The sequence below is a fragment of the Thalassophryne amazonica genome, chromosome 5 (genome assembly GCF_902500255.1).
Source record: "Thalassophryne amazonica chromosome 5, fThaAma1.1, whole genome shotgun sequence".
NCBI classification, from domain to species: Eukaryota; Metazoa; Chordata; class Actinopteri; order Batrachoidiformes; family Batrachoididae; genus Thalassophryne; species Thalassophryne amazonica.
This window is the reverse complement of record NC_047107.1, coordinates 36,262,770-36,281,925: the sequence shown is the minus strand read 5'-3', so window position 1 is coordinate 36,281,925 and position 19,156 is coordinate 36,262,770. Positions and strand designations below refer to the sequence as shown.

At 43.1% G+C, this 19,156-nt stretch overlaps 1 protein-coding gene across 1 annotated transcript in view; it reads right to left on the bottom strand.

The window, feature by feature from the left end:
• trpm3 (transient receptor potential cation channel, subfamily M, member 3) overlaps nt 1-19,156 on the bottom strand; it is a 746,932-nt gene that overhangs the window by 711,312 nt on the left and 16,464 nt on the right. The window lies entirely within an intron of this gene.

The following is a 19,156-nucleotide window of genomic DNA, read 5'->3' as shown; positions in this document are numbered from 1 at the left end:
CTGTGGCTGAGCTGTTGATGCTATATTCCTTCCATGCAGAGAGAGAGAGAGAGAGAGAGAGAGAGAGAGAGAGCTTGAGAGAGAAAGCAGGCAAGATAAAGATGGAGGGAGGGAGAGAGAGAGAGGAAGAGAGATTGGAGGGTAAGCCGTTGAGATCAGGGGGAAATGGGACTTTTAAGTACAAATGAAATAATAGCAAAGAACTCACATTTTTGTGCAGGGAACCATCCAAAAGAAGCCAAGAAATAATAAGAACAGGTTGAGACGGAACAAGAAAGAGATAAGCTGGAGTGTGTGGAGTTCAGGGTTTGTTGGCAGCGGAGCGCCGTGTAAAGCTGAGAGAGCGGCTCGCAGACAGGCATCCCGTTCACTCGCTCTCCTACTCCAGGCTTTCAGCACCCACAGCTACTAAACCTCCATCATCTCCCTCTCTTCTTCCACATGCTTCCCCACGCTTTCATCCACGTGGTCTACCCTCCTTTGTGCGCAGGAAGCATCTCGCCTCATCTTCCTCTTTGATGTGGTTCACAAGACTTAAACCTTTTTTCTGCAGACCGAGTGGTACTTAAATAAAGCCGGCTTCTTTCTCCCCCACCGGCTTGAACGTCTTCACCTTCTTCTCATTCAAAGTCTTCAAACAAGGTGTTCTTTGTAAAGGTGAGCATTTGAGTCATTTATGCTGGTGCAGGGGGGAGAAAAGTGTTATTCTGTGAAGACGTAACACGTCTCGAACTCCATTCGCTCGCTCCCCAAAATAAAGAAGAGACAAATATTCTGGGAGAAAAGGAGAGAGTTGAAAAAGAACAAGGGGAGAGGCAGACAGAGAGCAGGAGAAAAGGGATAAAGAGAGGGAATAAGATAAAGTGACAGTGTCAGAACACCGGGGATGCTGTTGTCGTCGTCGCTCGCAACAACCGCTCGACACCTGGGAGCATGGACGAATGTGTAAGTGTGCATGTACAACTGAGTGACTGAACGAGTGAGAGACAGAAAGAGTGAACAGGCAAGACAGAAACCCCCTGAAGGATGAGAGAAGGAAAAGCCAAAGTGGGTGAGAGTGGGAGAAAAAAAAGTTTTGATCAGATATAGAAGAACAGCACAGGAAGATTAACGTCAGTCCTCATGATTGTAACAAACAGCCATGAGCTCTGAAGAAGAACAAAATGGAAAAGGGGTTCACAACGTTGTTACGTTGGGTTAAAGTGAAACCAAAAAAAAGCAGCTGCTGAAGAGAAGATCTGCTCTGTAGGACGTGCAGCTCCGCCTGGGTTAGTACTCCAGAGCAGAGGGGGTCCGAGCACTCACTGACATTTGGATGCTTCCTGATTTGACCCAGAAAACGTAGGTCACGGTCGGCACCCTCTGAACTCTTATCATAGATTAGATTAGATTAGATTAGATAGAACTTTATTAATCCCTTGGGAAGACTCCCTCAGAGAAATTGAGGTTCCAGCAGTATTATGTAATAGCACACATGCTAAGAAGCACACAGAGTATTAACAGTAAAAAAAAAAAAAAAAAAGCAAAAATAAATATCAATACACAAATATAAATACAAGACATACTGATCGCTACTGGTTTATGGCCTACTACTGTTCCTCTCCTTCTCATTCCTGGCCTCTGTCTTCCTGTTACTCCTCCTCCCCCTGAGTGAGGAGCTGTACAGACCGATGGCCTGAGGGACAAAGGAGTTTTTCAGTCTGTTGATCCTGCACTTGGGAAGGAGCAGTCTGTGGCTGAAGAGGCTCCTCTGGCTGCTGATGACAGTGTGCAGAGGGTGACTGGCATCGTCCATAATGTCCAGCAGTTTGTCCAGCAGGGGCTGTGATATGAACTTATATATAAATGCGGGATTCTCACTTATAAAGATGGGCATCCTGGAAGGTTATAACCTTGGCAAATCAGTGTGTAGATATCATGGTTTCTCATGAATGTGACATATCATAACGTGCTAGTCTAGCATACAGTGTGATGATGTCACCTGTCAGGCTCAGGGTTCGAATTACACAGTCCTATTTTACAGGGAACTCCATGACTTCCCAAGCACATGCATGCACATGCATATATACATTTGCAGCAGTGTGGTCAATATAAAAACCGCCAGTATTCCACAGAGCGCTGCTCCTTCCCGTTTAATCCCAAATAGCAAGGCGGGGCGTGTTTTGAAGGATCATAGTAACTTCTTGATCCGTCTTTGTCATTATTCAACAAAGTTGGTGTACATAGTGGTTACAGCCATCATAAGTACCAAATTTGAAATCGGGATCCAGTTTTTGAACTGTTTAAAAATTTCATCCCGATTCTCAAAATCATTGACAGTCAAGGTTGGGTAGGATTACTTTGAAAGAATACATGTGGATTACATGTATGTGTCATGTTCCTGCCCATGATGGGTTCATGCCCTGAATCTTGTGTTTTATTTATATGATATCAGGTTGCCATCGTCATGCTTCAGTTATGTTTTGTCTTGTTTTTATTTATTTTTGATGTATCATGGGCTTGCCACGTATTTAGTTTTGCTTTATTGTTTATTATTTGTTTTCACTCTTGATCCCTTAGTTGCTTTAGTCTTAGGTTCATTCTGTTTATCACATTTATTATATTGTGCTTTAGTCACAGGGTTTTGTTACTATTTATTTTCAGTGCTTCTTTTCTGTATGTTCAATTTGTTATTTATTACACCTTCTGTTTATCAGTTATCTTGTTTCATTAATTGCATTATTCTGTAGTCATCTGGTTTGTTTATTCTCTGTTTGTCAGTAGTTTATTTTTGCTCATCTCATTCATGATTTCAGTTATGTTTTAATGTCAGGTTTTGTTTTCAGTTCTCATGTTCCGTTCCTGATCCTGGTTATAGTTGCATTTTATTCTGTCCATGGTTTCTGTTTTGATTGCTCTTGTGTCTTTGTCTGTCACTATGACTCTTTTTGCTCTGTGTTTTCTTCCACTTCCACTCTTGCCGCTGCTCACGTGTCTTTGTCTCTTTCATCACTCCACTCTGTGTTTTCCTGCCTTCACTTTCTTGCACTGTGCACAATCTTTGTCATCCCCGGTCACGCCCCTTCCAGAACTTTCTCTGACACCTGCATCTTGTTTCACTGATTACACCACTAGTTATTTAAGTCCTCACAGTCTCACAGCTCATCGCCTGATCGTTGACTTTGTTACTTTCCGGCCTCTGTCTCACGTCTTGTTTTGTCCAGCTTAACAGTATTTTGACATTGCCTGTTTCTGACCTCGAGTTTTGTCTTGCCTCTGATTGCCGTTACACTGTGTATTTTGACCTGTGCCTGCTTTTGACTACGCCTCTGTTTCTTGTCTGCCTGCTACCTCTGCCACGCTGCTGGACCACACGTGTACTGACTACCTACCTGTTGAGCCAATTAAATCCCCTTTGAACTTTATCAGTCGTGTGAGTTTGCAGTTGTGTCCTACAGTTTGTGCCACGCCTGATAGTATGTATGTACATACATTTGGATTACTTGTAATCTGATTACTTTTGGATTGCATTTCAAAGTAATCCTACCCAACCTTGTTGACAGTACATGGTAACTTCTGGGTACTTGTAGTCTTAACAACATCAGTCATGATTGAACATCTTTAAACATTTTATCCGTTGTGACTACACCTTGAAAGTTGTTTGATCCTGTTCCATTGTGGTAAAAATTTGAAACCAAAGCAACGTTTCTGGTGGTTTTTGTTCAGAGTTGAACAGCTCGAGCTCCTTTCTTTCGTTTTCAGGCAGGTTGGCAGGTCTGCATTTTATAAGCCAGGCAGCTGCTAGGTCTGCAATTTGTAAGCCAGCCTGTTAGGATTCGAGACAGATGAAGGTGTTTCATCCCGTTTTTTACACTTTTTTGGATTGTGGGCAAACATAGTAGAAGAGCACCCTGTGGAATAACCTCGTAACATTTAGTATAGGCACAATTACATCAACATAGGAATCATGTCGTAAAGATGAACTATGCAACTCTGGTCAGTTTTTTCAATATTTTGTCAGGTTTTTTTGGGTCACATTCTTCTCTACGGAGCTCTCCCTACAGCTCAGGAGTACATATGTCACAAAGCTGATATAAAAACTCACTACCAGCCCTCCCCTCTTCCCCCGCTGTCCATGTGCATTTGTATTCAATGGAGCAACTGAATGCAATCTATGGAAGGACAATACACTGAAATACATAGAGAACAGACAGTATATCTCAACAGCACAACAGCAGCTCTGCATCTGTTTTGTTTGTTTTTTCCTGGTTCTGCCATTATGATGAACAAGTAAGAAATAAAGTCTTCATTGGCTTGTTCTTATAGCCACCAGCTCACCGGCACATCAGTCGGCGTGTGTGTATTGCTGCAGTACCGTAAAGTAGTTCACGTTTCTTGCAAGACCCAATGTTCTTGTTCAATGGCACTGGGTCACCGTCCCTGAAGTTGCAAGGCTGGTTTTCTGCTATGAGACACCTGGTGAGGGCGGGAGAAGGAGGGCAGAGAGCCTCCATTCTCCCCAAAATAAGTTATTTAGCAATTACAATTACTCCCAAACTGTAAATTACAGTAAAAATGTTGCATAGTTCCTCTTTAATAGTTTAATCAAAGTAAACAAAATACCAAGCAAAGTGACATCTTTCTTCTCAAACATGCCCCTTCAGGAACAACACATAGCTTTCACAATAAAAAGTGGAGCATATTTAACTAAGAAATGTCTTTAATGTCTCTCTCTCTCTCTCTCTCATTTCCTGACATTTCATTTTTGTCTGTGGATTGCAACAAGGTAAAAAAAGAAAATCGATTTTGGGCCAACAGTTCAATTTAAAACCGCTAAAAGCAAGCACACTGAACAAACAAGCGACCTCCACTCAGCCGCCACACAATGAAGAGCACTGTCCATTACGCTGTCATCAAATAGATCTTATATTACGTCTGTCTCATTATGGATCACCTGCATCTTAGTTTGGAAACATACTCATATCACAAAATAATAAAAAAAAAAACCCACACCAATCGTAAACAGGACGAGGCCCAGTTGTCACAAACGTGCGTTTCAAGCAATTAATTTGCTGATTGTAACCTTATGTCAGGAGTGAACACAGCGACCTGGGGTCTTCTGTCTTTGCTGTTCTCCTGAGGTTTGGTGGCAGCTTTAATACACAAGGAAACAAAAAGCAGAGGGTGAAATCGCTACAAGTGGAAGGCATCATTTAAGTCCACGAACAGAAGCAAGGAGAGGCTTCATTCAAGTAACCTGTTGCAATATTTGCTGTCAGTAACATTCACAGCAGAAATTCCCCTCTCACACTCAGCTCAGGCGGACAAGTAGGTGAGACTTGCTGTTTGGAGTTTTACCAGCGTTTTACCTGACAGTCTATTTTGCAGTTAAGTCTAGAACCTCTTTCATCAAATTGCTTCCCACTCGCTGTGTTTATGTGGCTACGTAAATCTAGTGGAGAGCTGTGCAACAAGGTGCTTTTTGGTGTTCAAAAATGGAATGGAATTACATAGTTTTACTATTTAAGGAGCTTAAATATACAGAAAATAAGACTTCCATCCATTTTCTATACCCGCTTACTCCAGTTAAGGGCCACAGGTGGGCTGGAGTCTAACCCAGCAGTCATAGGGCATGAGGAGGGGTATACCATGGACAGGACACCAGTCTGTCGCAGGATCACATATAGACAGAGAGACAGACATAGTCACACCTACGGACAATTTAAGTTTTTCAGTCCACCTAACCTGCACGCCTTTGGATGTGAGAGGAAGTCGGAGTACCTGGAGGTAACCCACATGAGCACTGGGAGAACATGCAAACTCCACACAGAAAAGCCCCAGGTGGGACACGATCCCACCACCTTCTTGCTGTGAGGCAACAGTGATAACCACTAATCCACGTGCTACCAGAGCTGCCACTAAACATCTCTGGGAAGGCTTTCAAGGGAGCTTGTGTCCTTGAGCTCCCCCGTAATATCAGACAATATTTGCAAAAAAACCCACAGCATAGCCACAGATAGCATAATGCACCGGTAGTATAGCACAACAGTTCTACAAAAATCCCTGCTGATGTCATAGAATGTACAACAATTTTACAGTCTCAAAAGAAATGCAAGGGATTACCAAAGTGTGACAAAGTTTCCAACCATAGACTGTGTATATACACACACACACACACACACACACACACACACACACACACACACACACACACACAAACACACTCTGCATGACATCACCCATAGGTTTTCTATGGAGACCCAGATGAGCTAATATGAAGCCTGGGCGTTGCCATGTTGGCAGCAGCTGCAGGGCTGATTCTGGGTACACCATGATATGCATAAAGAAGGGGAGCTTGGGTGGCTCAGTGTGTGACAAAGGAATCCTGAACATGCCCCATCTTCGAATCTGATCCAGTTAAGCTAATAGGCTCACCTCAGCTCGTGTGTTTATTAAATCATATTTTTGTGGGCATAAAAAGTTATGAGCCGCTTATTTTCTCAGTAATTATACATTAACAAGACCTTCCGGATGAAGTTATTGACAGCTCCTAAAAAAGCTAACGCTGTTAGCGTACAATGTTAAATAAGACATGAGTCTCACTCAGTGCAAATATTGCAGCAGGGGTGTCTTAGATCCATTAGGATATTTCACACCACAACAAGACATATTCTTCCAGGTGTTTGTAATGAAATGCTGAAAACGAGGAGGTGATGGTCTAGTGGTTAAGGCCAGAAGATCCTCGGTTCAAATCACAGCCTGAATGGAAAATCACTAAGGGCCCTTGGGCAAGGTCCTTAATCCCCTACTTGCTCCCGGTGTATAGTGAGTACCTTGTATTGCAGCACCCTGACACCGGGGTGAATGTGAGGCATTATTTGTAAAGCGCTTTGAGCGTCTGATGCAGATGGAAAAGCGCTATATAAATGCACTCCATTTTTACCATTTAACGACAGACACAGCGTTCACAACAGCTAACAGTGGCATCGAGTGGACACTGACTTACTGACATTATTACAAGCAGATTACAAGCGATGGTGACGCTAAGGTCAGCAGCTGCCATTCAAAGTGACCACGCCTCCTAACAAATGTCTTAAACTAAGAAGTTGTCATGCAGAGGGAAACTAACTATACAGATGAAAGCAGTTTTTTGTGCCAGGCTGTAAACGTTTATTTCTGCTCTAAAGTTGGACATTCTTATATGGAGTTGAAGAGGAAACCTGCTTACTTTTGAAGCCAGCCTCAAGAGGCCAGTTGACGAACTGCAACTATTTCTTCTTCCGGAGCGCATCGAATGGGAAAAAATAAATTAATAAAATTTTACACATCATGAAAATTCAGCCAGAGTTCAAATGATACATACCCTGCATGCTTTACACACCACAATATAAATGTACAAGTAAATATACATATGTCTGTAATGGTGTTTTTTGACTAAGTATGACTTCATCAAAGGAATTCTATGTGACTTCATTATGAAGTCATTCATAATGAAGAATATTTTGCTAATTAATATGCAAGGTTGGGTAGGATTACTTTGAAATGTAATCCAAAAGTAATCAGATTACAAGTAATCCAAATGTATGTACATACATACATGTAATCCACATGTATTCTTTCAAAGTAATCCTACCCAACCTTGTTAATATGCACAACACACACCAGTAAAAACAATACCCTGCTATCACAGGTTTGCCAACATGGAGGATAACAAGACCACAGCATAATCTTCATTACAGGCACCCTCATGCAACCTGTAAAGTTTTCCAAGGTGTAGACTTTTCAAACTGTCACCTTCTAGGGTGCATACTACACATAACTGAGAAGAGACTTAATGAATGATTCAACCGTATTATGGATGACAAAGACTGATATGAACAGGTGAAAATGTTGACTGACAACATCTGCCTTTTACGCTCTCAATGAAATAAAAGCAGTGTCATCCACATACGAAGAGAAACACACATACAGTGATACAAGATTAACAAACCCTGTCTTTGGACTGCCTCTGTGGAAAGTTCCCATTGACTGCAGGAAAAGTACAGCTGACAGCTAGGAAAGACTACAAGCCGGGATCCTTTTGGGCTCATGTAAGAACAAAAGGCCAGTTATGGGCTTGGGCAGTGTCTGGAGTGATATCGCTCTAGCTTACAGTACTTAGGATTGTTTACCACTAACTAGGTCCCTTGACAGCATAGTGGGGAGTATCCTGTGTGCCAACATCTATGTAACACACACATCAGGGTTTCCAAGGGTGATGCAGGGCTGCTGGGATGGTACAAGCTAAGATGGTACTACTCTGCGTCCCACTGCTCTGCAAGATGTATATGAATACTATCAAATCCTGTTTCTGCACGGACTCTGGGGAAAGTTCCAGTCCCTGCAGGGAAAGATCTACTAACTGCAGGAAAAGTACTGGTGACAGCTGGGAAAGTCCACAAGCCGGGATCCTTTTGGGGGCACATAAGACCAGCCGGCCAGTAATGACTATGGAGAATATCTGGGGTGGTATCTCTCTAGCTTGCCTAGGTTTATTCACCAGAATCTATGTCTCTTGTTATCTTAGTGGAGAGTGTCTTGTGTGCCTACACCCATGTAACACATCAGGGTACCCAAGGGTGGTGCAGGACTGCTGGGATGGTATTAGCTGAGATGGTATTACTCTGGGTCCCACTACACTGCAAGGTGTATTTGAAATTTGTATTTGAAATGATTATATGTGATGATAATTTCCTTGACACTTAAAATTTCAGTATATTCATTAATATACTGGCACTGTCGTCTTCAAGCCTGAACTCAGTTCTCCTGTTTCAGTACAACAGGAAAAAAAGACACTGTTGCATTTTTTAGGCAGGTTTGCTTATAAAAATAACCAGAGATGGGAACATGAAACCACAAAAATTAATAGTTCACATGTATTTGTTGGATCATTTTGATGACTGTTGTCTAGTATCTTTGGCTCTACGTGGACCCCAGTCTGATTGTGCTACCAAATGTGATGCAAATGTTACCTTTGCATCAGGAATACCTAAAATCCAGGACACACGTACATTACTCTGATTTAACTCTTCATTCATTTTCTATACCTACTTACTCCAAACAAGGGTCACGGTGGGACTGGAGCCTATCTCGGCAGGGTACACCATTGACAGGATGCCAGTCTATCACAGGTCCACATATAGAGACAAACTTAGTCACACTCTCACACACAGCTGTGGTCAATTTAAAGCTTCCAATTCACTGAACTTAGATATCTTTGGAAGTGGAATGAAGCAAGAGCACCTGGACGAATCCCATGCACAGGAAGAACATGCAAACGCCACATGGTAAGGACCAGGTGAGAAACAATCTCAGGATTCACTTTTTCAATGATGGAGTTGAACAACAACAGTTTCTCAACAATTCTCTTCAAAGCCTTTTCCTCACACTTAGTATACTTGTCTCACACTGCGGCATGTCATGCATGTGAGCGTGCATGTAGCAGAATGTAAGAAAAGTCGTCAGCACTACAGCAGTGGACATACGTTCACATACACCATGGCTACAAAGTGTCAAACTCACTTTTTTCCACCTTATCAAACAATATGCGTGTTCAATTACAATGCCTATATTATTTCCATGTACAATTAGATAAAAATAATAGTTACAATAAATTATCCACTATGCCAGATTTCCAGTGGGTCAGATGCTGCCTCTTTACACAGCATGGAAGTTTACAGAAATTGATGGAAATGCTTCTGAATGCTTAACTGATGTAATTCAGGGTTAACTGGGGAACCTTTGGCTGTATCTACAGTACATCTGAAACGTATTCACAGCACTTCACTTTTTCACTATTTTATTATGTTACAGCCTTATTCAAGAATGGAGTAAATTCATTTTTCCACCAAAATTCTATTCACAACACCCCATAATGGCAACATGATTTTTTTTGTTGTTGTTGTTGTTTGCAAATTGATTAAAAATAAAAAAAAAAAACTAAGCAATCACACCCTCAAGATTCTACTCACAGCACCCCATAATGACAATATAAAAAAGTATATTTGATTTTTTTTTATAAATTTGTCAAAAATAAAAAAAACAAAGAAATCACACATTCATAAGTATTCACACCCTTTGCTCAATACTTTGTTGATGCACCTTTGGCAGCAGTTAGAGCCTCAAGTCTTCTTGAATATGATGCCACCTATTTTTAGGCAGTTTTGCTCATTCCTCTTTGCAGCACCTCTCAAGCTCCATCAGAATGGATGGGGAGCGTCAGTGCACATTCATTCATTCATTCATCTTCTACCGCTTAGTCCAGTTATGGGTCACGGGGGGCCGGAGCCTATCCCAGCAGTCATAGAGCGCAAGGCGGGGTACACCCAGGACAGGACACCAGTCTGTCACAGGGCCACAAACAGACAAACAAACACAGACACAACCACACACACACCTACGGACAATTTGAAAATTCCAATCCACCTAACCCGCATGTCTTTGGATGTGGGAAGAAACCAGAGCACCCGGAGGAAACCCACGCACACACGGGGAGAACATGCAAACTCCACACAGAAAGACCACAGGAGTTGAACCCACGACCTTCTCGCTGTGAGGCAACAGTGCTAACCACTAAGTCACCGTGTTGCCCGCGTCAGTGCACAGCCATTTTCAAATATCTCCAGAGATGTTCAATCAGATTCAGGTCTGGGCTCTGGCTGGGCCACTCGAGGACATTCTCAGAGTTGTCCTGAACCCACTCCTTTGATATCTTGGCTGAGTGCTTAGGGTTATTGTCCTTGTCCTGCTGAAAGATGAATCGTCACCCCACCACCATGCTTCACTGTAGGGATGGTGCCTGGTTTCCTCCAAACATGACGCCTGCCATTCACACTAAAGAGTTCAATCTTTGTCTCATCAGACCAGAGAATTCTATTTCTCATGGTCTGAGAGTCCTTCAGGGGCCCTTTACTAAGGAGTGGCTTCAGTTTGGCCACTCTACCATACCAGGGATGGTGCATGGTTTCCTCTAAACATGACACCTGGCATTCGCACCAAAGGGTTAAATTTTTGTCTCATTAGACCACAGAATTTTGTTCCCCATGGTCTGAGAGTCCTTCAGGTGCCTTTTGGCAAACTCTAGACAGGTTACCATGTGCCTTTTCCATCTAGCTACTCTACCATACACACCTGACTGGTGGACTGCTGCAGAGATGGTTGTCCTTCTGGAAGGTTCTCCTGTCTCCACAGAGGAATACTGGAGCTCTGATAGAGTGACTATTGGTTTCTTGGTTACCTCCATGACTATTAGGCCCTTTTCCCCCAATCGCTCAGTTTAGACAGGTGGCCAGCTGTAGGAAGAGTCCTGGCAATCAGACCTTCAATTTACAGATGATGGAGGCCACTGTGCTCAGTGGGACCTTCAAAGTAGCAGAAATGTTTCTATACTCTTCCCCAGATTTGTGCCTTGAGACAATCCTGTCTCGGAGGTCTACAGACAATTCCTTTGACTTCATGCTTGGTTTGTGCTCTGGCATGCACTGTCAACTGTAGGACCTTATATGTAGACAGGTGTGTGTCTTTCCAAATCATGTCCAATCAACTGAATTTACCCCAGGTGGACTCCAATTAAGCTGTGGAAACATCTAAAGACTGATCAGTGGAAACAGGATGCACCTGAGCTCAGTTTTAAGATTAATCGCAAAGGCTGTGAATACATATGTACACGTTATTTCTTTTTTGTATTATTATTACAACCCCAATTCCAATGAAGTTGGGATGTTGTGTAAAATGTAAATAAAAACAGAATACAATGATTTGAAAATCCTCTTCAACCTATATTCAGTTGAATACACCACAAAGACAAGATATTTAATGTTCAAACTGATAAACTTTATTGTTTTTATGCAAATATTTGCTCATTTTGAAATGGATGCCTGCAACACGCTTCAAAAAAGTTGGGACAGGGCAACAAAAGACTGGTAAAGTTGATGAATGCTCAAAGAACACCTAATTGGAAACAGGTGAGCATCCCTAAAAGACTCAGGCATTCACAAGCAAAGATGGGGCGAGTATCACCACTTTGTGAACAACTGCGTGAAAAAAATAGTCCAACAATTTAAGAACAATGTTTCTCAAAGTTCAGTTGTAAGGAATTTAGGGATTCCATCATTTACAGTCCATAATATAATCAGAAGATTCAGAGAATCTGGAGATCTTTCTACATGTCTCCGTACAGATTTAGCAAGGAGGTGGCAAGGCTAAATCCATGTACAGTTCATGTCTGCAGCAAAGGTTCTCGGCCTCTGTGTGGAAGGAGTTGAAAGAGATCACCAAATACAAGCCCAAAGCACGTCGTTCTATTGACGACCTGAAGCTGGCCAACGACCTGAACGTCTTCTATTCACGCTTTGAAGACAAGGACTCACACCTCCCCACCCCCCACACAACTGGATATTCAAACACCCTGGACCTCCCCCCTCCCCCCGTTGCCCTCTCCGTCCAAGAGGAGGACGTGAGAAGACATTTCAAAAGGCTGAATCCACGTAAGGCCCCAGGCCCAGACTGTATCTCTCCTGCCACCCTGAGACACTGTGGTGATGAGCTGGCCCCAGTCATCACGGGGATCTTCAACACCTCCCTGGAGTCATGCCATGTTCCAGTCTGTTTCAAGTCCTCCATTATAGTTCCAGTCCCAAAGAAACCACGCATCACTGGACTTAATGACTACAGGCCTGTGGCTCTCACGTCTGTAGTCATGAAGACCTTCGAACGCCTGCTTTTATCCCACTGAAGTCCATCACCGACCCCCTCGTGGACCCCCTGCAGTTTGCCTACAGAGCCAACAGGGCTGTAGACGACGCCATAAACCTGGCTCTGCACTCCATCCTGCAGCACCTGGATTCCCCAGGAACCTACGCTAGGATCCTGTTTGTGGTCTTCAGCACTGCATTCAACACCATCCTTCCGGCTTTGCTCCAGGACAAGCTTTCTCTGCTCCACGTGCCCGACTCCACCTGCAGGTGGATCACAGACTTCCTGACGGACCGGAGTCAGCATGTGAGGCTGGGAAAGAATGTCTCGAACACTCGGGTTCTCAGCACAGGATCTCCACAGGGCTGTGTCCTTTCCCCTTTGCTTTTCTCCCTGTACACTAACTGCTGCACCTCCAGCCACGACTCTGTAAAGCTCATCAAGTTTGCGGACGACACCACCCTCATCGGACTCATTTCGGATGGGGATGAGTCTGCCTACAGGAGGGAGGTGGACCGGCTGGTGACATGGTGTAGCAGCAACAACTTGAAGCTCAACGCCCAGAAAACAGTGGAGATGATCGTGGACTTCAGGAAAGCCACAGCCCCCCCGCCCTCCCTCGCCCTCATCAACAGCCCCATCACCACTGTGGACTGTCACTGCTTCCTTGGCACCACCATCATCCAGGACCTCAAGTGGGAGTCAACCATCAGCTCCCTCATCAAGAAGGCCCAGCAGAGGATGTACATCCTGCGGCAGCCGAAGAAGGCCAAGCTGCCTGTCCAGCTGATGGTGCAGTTCTACACGGCCATCATCGAGTCCATCTTCTGCTCCTCCATCACGGTGTGGTACGCCGGGGCCACAGCCAGGGACAGACAGACTGCAGCGCATTGTGGCCTCTGCTGAGAAGGTGTTCGGCTGTAGCCTTCCATCTCTCCACGACCTGCACATCTCCAGGACTCTGGGCCGAGCAGGTCGGATCACAGCTGACCCTTCTCACCCTGCACAAAGTCTATTCAAACCACTCCCCTCGGGCAGGAGGCTACGGTCCATCCGGACCAGAACCTCCCGCCATAAGAACAGTTTCTTCCCCTCTGCCATTAGACTCATGAACTCCTCATAACTCAATCACCTTAACCTTAACTCTGTCACTTTATCATTTTATCACGGGTCACTTTAGACAATGTACTTTGGTTTTAATTGCACTCCTCCCACTGCACTGTTTTTTCTGTTTCTCTTTCTTTCTGTTTTTCTGTAGTACACAGCCTTTCATATTTCATATGTCATTTTTTTATCTTATATTTTGTCTTATTTTGGCACATATTTTATATTTTATCTTAGCATTTTATACTGCTCTCTGTTTAATGTTGCACCATTATATCGAAGCAAATTCCTAGTCTGTGAATCCTGTTCATTGGCAATGGCAATAAACTTCTGATTCAGATTCTGATTCTGATGTTAGCGGCAAGGCTGAAAACCAGCATTGAATGCCCGTGACCTTTGATCCTTCAGGCAACACTCCATTAAAAACCAACATCATTGTGTAAAGGATCTTTACCACATGGGCTCAGGAACACTTCAGAAAACAGTTGTCAGTTAACACAGTTCGTCGCTACATCAACAAGTGCAAGTTAAAACTCTACCATCCAAAACGAAAGCCATATATCAACAACGTCCAGACATGCTGCCGCCTTCTCTGGGCACAAGGTCATTTGAAATGGACAGACGCAAAGTGGAAAAGTGTGCTGTGGTCTGATGAGTCCACATGTCAAACTGTTTTTGGAAATCATGGATGTTGTGTCCTCTAGACAAAAGAGTAAAAAGGCCATCCAGATTGTTCCCAGCGCAAAGTTTAAAACCCAGCATCTGTGATGATATGGGGGTGTGTCAGTGCCCATAGCATGGGCAACTTACACATCTGTGATGGCACCATCAATGCTGAAAGGTACATCCAGGTTTTGGAGCAACACATGCTGCCATCCAAGCAACATCTTTTTCAGGGACGTCCTTGCTTATTTCAGCACGACAATGCCAAGTCACATTCTGCATGTGTTACAACAGCTTGGCTTCATAGTAAAAGAGTGCGGGTACTAGACTGGCCTGCCTGCAGTCCAGACCTGTCACCCATTGAAAATGTGTAGCGCATTATGAAGCGCAAAATACGACAATGGAGACCCAGGACTGTTGAACAACTGAAGTTGTACATCAAGCAAGAATGGGAAAGAATTCCACCTGCAGAGCTTCACCAATTAGTGTCCTCAGTTCCCAAATGCTTATTGACTGTTTGTAGAAGGAACGGTGATGTAACACAGTGGTGAACATACCACTGTCCCAGCTTTTTTGAAATGTGTTGCAGCATCCATTTCAAAATCAGCAAATATTTGCACATAAACAATAAAGTTTATCAGTTTGAATATTAACTATATTGTCTTCGTGGTGTATTGAACTGAATATAGGTTGAAGAGGATTTGCAAATTATTGTATTCTGTTTTTAATTTACATTTTACACAATGTCCCAATTTCATTATAATTGGGGTTGTATTTATTTATTTATTTTTAATAAATTAAAAAAAAAAAAAACTTTTCACATTGTCATTATGGGGTATTGTGTATCGAATTGTAAAGGGAAAAATGAATTTACTCTATTTTGGAATAAGGCTGTAACATACCAAAATGTGGAAAAAGTGATCTGCTACTACTTTCCAGATGCAGTGTCAGGCCGGACGTCTTACTTTGTTTAAGTGGTGGGGGTCGGGGGATCTAAATAATTAGGCCAAAACATCTGGAGCAAACTTTTTCATCACCACAAATCATGTACTTTCTTTCATGGCAGCACAAGCAACTGTAAAGTGTATTGTACAGAAATATAAGAACCTTGAAATGATATTTCAATTTAAATTTATTTCATTTATATAGCACCAAATCACAAAAAGCTGCCTCAAGGCACTTCACACAAGTAAGGTCAAACCTTACCAACCTCTAGGACAAGCACACAGATGACAGTGGTAAGGAAAAAGTCCCTCTGATGATTTGAGGAAGAAACCTCAAGCAGACCAGACTCAAAGGTACTGTATGACCCACTGCTTAAGCCCTTCTAACAATGATACAGACTTGACATCGTTCAGGAAAGAGTCCAAACTTAACACCCTGGAATAAATCAGCTTGTGTTTTAAAGGTAAATCAGGACCTCATGATGACATATAAGGAACTGATGAAGAAGGTAGAGTCATTATATAGAACAGTGACATCATCAACCTCTAAGAGAGCGCTCCATCGCCATGATCTAAATGGTTATTGACCATGTAGAACTCAATCAATCCAAAACTGATTTTTTTTTTTTTTTTTTTTTTTTTTTAAGGCTTGGCCTTTATCCTGGTGATCCATTCTATGTACACTCAACAAAAATATAAACGCAACACTTTTGGTTTGCTCCCATTATGTATGAAATGAACTCAAAGATCTAAAACTTTTTCCACATACACAGTATCACCATTTCCCTCAAATATTGTTCACAAACCAGTCTAAATCTGTGATAGTGAGCACTTCGCCTTTGCTGAGATAATCCATCCCACCTCACAGGTGTGCCATATCAAGATGCTGATTAGACACCATGATTAGTGCACAGGTGTGCCTCAGACTGCCCACAATAAAAGGCCACTCTGAAAGGTGCAGTTTTATCACACAGCACAATGCCACAGATGTCGCAAGATTTAAGGGAGCGTGCAATTGGCATGCTGACAGCAGGAATGTCAACCAGAGCTGTTGCGTGTATTGAATGTTCATCTCTCTACCATAAGCCGTCTCCAAAGGCGTTTCAGAGAATTTGGCAGTACATCCAACCAGCCTCACAACCGCAGACCACGTGTAACCACACCAGCCCAGGACCTCCACATCCAGCATGTTCACCTCCAAGATCGTCTGAGACCAGCCACTCGGACAGCTGCTGAAACAATCGGTTTGCATAACCAAAGAATTTCTGCACAAACTGTCAGAAACCGTCTCAGGGAAGATCATCTGCATGCTCGTCGTCCTCATCGGGGTCTCGACCTGACTCCAGTTTGTCGTCGTAACCGACTTGAGTGGGCAAATGCTCACATTCGCTGGCGTTTGGCATGTTGGAGAGGTGTTCTCTTCACGGATGAATCCCGGCTCACACTGTCCAGGGCAGATGGCAGACAGTGTGTGTGGCGTCGTGTGGGTGAGCGGTTTTCTGATGTCAATGTTGTGGATCGAGTGGCCCATGGTGGCGGTGGGGTTATGGTATGGGCAGGCATCTGTTATGGATGAAGAACACAGGTGCATTTTATTGATGGCATTTTGAATGCACAGAAATACCGTGATGAGATCCTGAGGCCCATTGTTGTGCCATACATCCAAGAACATCACTTCATGTTGCAGCAGGATAATGCACGGCCCCATGTTGCAAGGATCTGTACACAATTCTTGGAAGCTGAAAATGTCCCAGTTCTTGCATGGCCGGCATACTCACCGGACATGTCACCCATTGAGCATGTTTGGGATGCTCTGGACCGGCGTATACGACAGCATGTACCAGTTCCTGCCAATATCCAGCAACTTCACACAGCCATTGAAGAGGAGTGGACCAACATTCCACAGGCCACAATTGACAACCTGATCAACTCTATGCAAAGGAGATGTGATACACTGCATGAGGCAAATGGTGGTCACACCAGATACTGACTGGTATCCCCCCCCCCCCCAATAAAACAAAACTGCACCTTTCAGAGTGGCCTTTTATTGTGGGCAGTCTGAGGCACACCTGTGCACTAATCATGGTGTCTAATCAGCATCTTGATATGGCACACCTGTGAGGTGGGATGGATTATCTCAGCAAAGGAGAAGTGCTCACTATCACAGATTTAGACTGGTTTGTGAACAATATTTGAGGGAAATGGTGATATTGTGTACGTGGAAAAAGTTTTAGATCTTTGAGTTAATCTCATACAAAATGGGAGCAAAACCAAAAGTGTTGCGTTTATATTTTTGTTGAGTGTGTAGGTTTTTAATGTTGATAGGCTCATGGTATGGCAGTGAGGTTGTTCCTTTAGGGACCCCCAAAATCAAAGTTCATGTGATGGACACTATTAAACACAAATGGAGTCGTATCAACTTTCTAACTATATAGGTGTATTGCCATTCTAAAACTCACTGAAATCTAGGCAAAATTTGACTTTTCAAAATTAGATGGTGACCCTCAAACATTCCACCAGGGTTGGGCCAAATCTGATCAAACTGAGTTATTTTATTCACTTACAGACAAGACACAGTATGAGTGCACACAGATGTAATCATCTCCTCCAAGTGTGGTAAATGCCACTCAGTCCAGATTAAGAGGAAATGACATGCAGTGTGCAAATTCCTGCAAAAGCCCAGCAAACTTTGTACTTTTACTCAAAAGAAAGTTGCGACCCTTTCAGCTATAAACTGATCCTGATCTTTGTACTGAAAGCAGGGCTCGAAATAGTATGTGCATGTTCTAGTTTGTGCATGTATTATTCGAGCGGTGCATGTAATTTTATACTCCACTAGCACTGGTGCAAGTAACTTTATCCAAGTTTTATCAACTATAAGCACCAGTATAATGAACCAATAAAGGAATAAATAAGGAAAAAACAATTTCCAGTGTGTTGTCTTCATCTTCCCTGCGTTTTATGACTCTCATACACGGAGCGAGTTGCGATTTGTTGTGTTCACGCGTGCACATGTAAACAAAGAAAAGAAAAAAAACTGGCTGCCGCTGCGGTTCCCTCTCTCTCCCCCTCAAACTCTGTCATCATTGTGTTATAAACCAGTCAACATTTGTTTTATTATACATCTGTGTAGTTAATAAAATTATCTTTGCGGACGATTAGTTCGCGCGCGCACGTGAAAAAAAAACTGGCTGCCACTGTGCTTCCTTTATGGAACCCGGGAGACGTCACTTAAAGTGATATTTTTTTCTGGCCATGATAATTTGTGCACACATTTTCCTTTAATTGAGCCCACAAATTAATAAAATGTGGTCTCAAATTAATAAAACATGCGCATGTTTTCCTGGCCGTGATAATTCGTGCGCACATTTTCCTTTAATTGAGCCCTCGAATTAATAAAACGTGCACACGTTTTCCTTTCATTCAAAATGAACTTCATAATATGACCTAAACTGTCATCCTCATGACGGGGAGACGCTTCGCCCTCAGCATCCTTTTTAATGTGCTTAAACTCCAGATGATGTCATGCTGGGTAGCTGGAGTTCTCTGTACATCCTTGTGTGCCCAAACCATGATGATATGCCCTGACCAGATCCATTTCTAATGGGGAAATGTATTACACTGCCTCCTGGTTTGTTGGCTAATAGCCAACATTTATGTGTCAAGACAATGTTGAGCGCATGTTTTACAAATTGTGGCCACGTTTATGTAGATCGTGGCCTTGTTTCACTCAA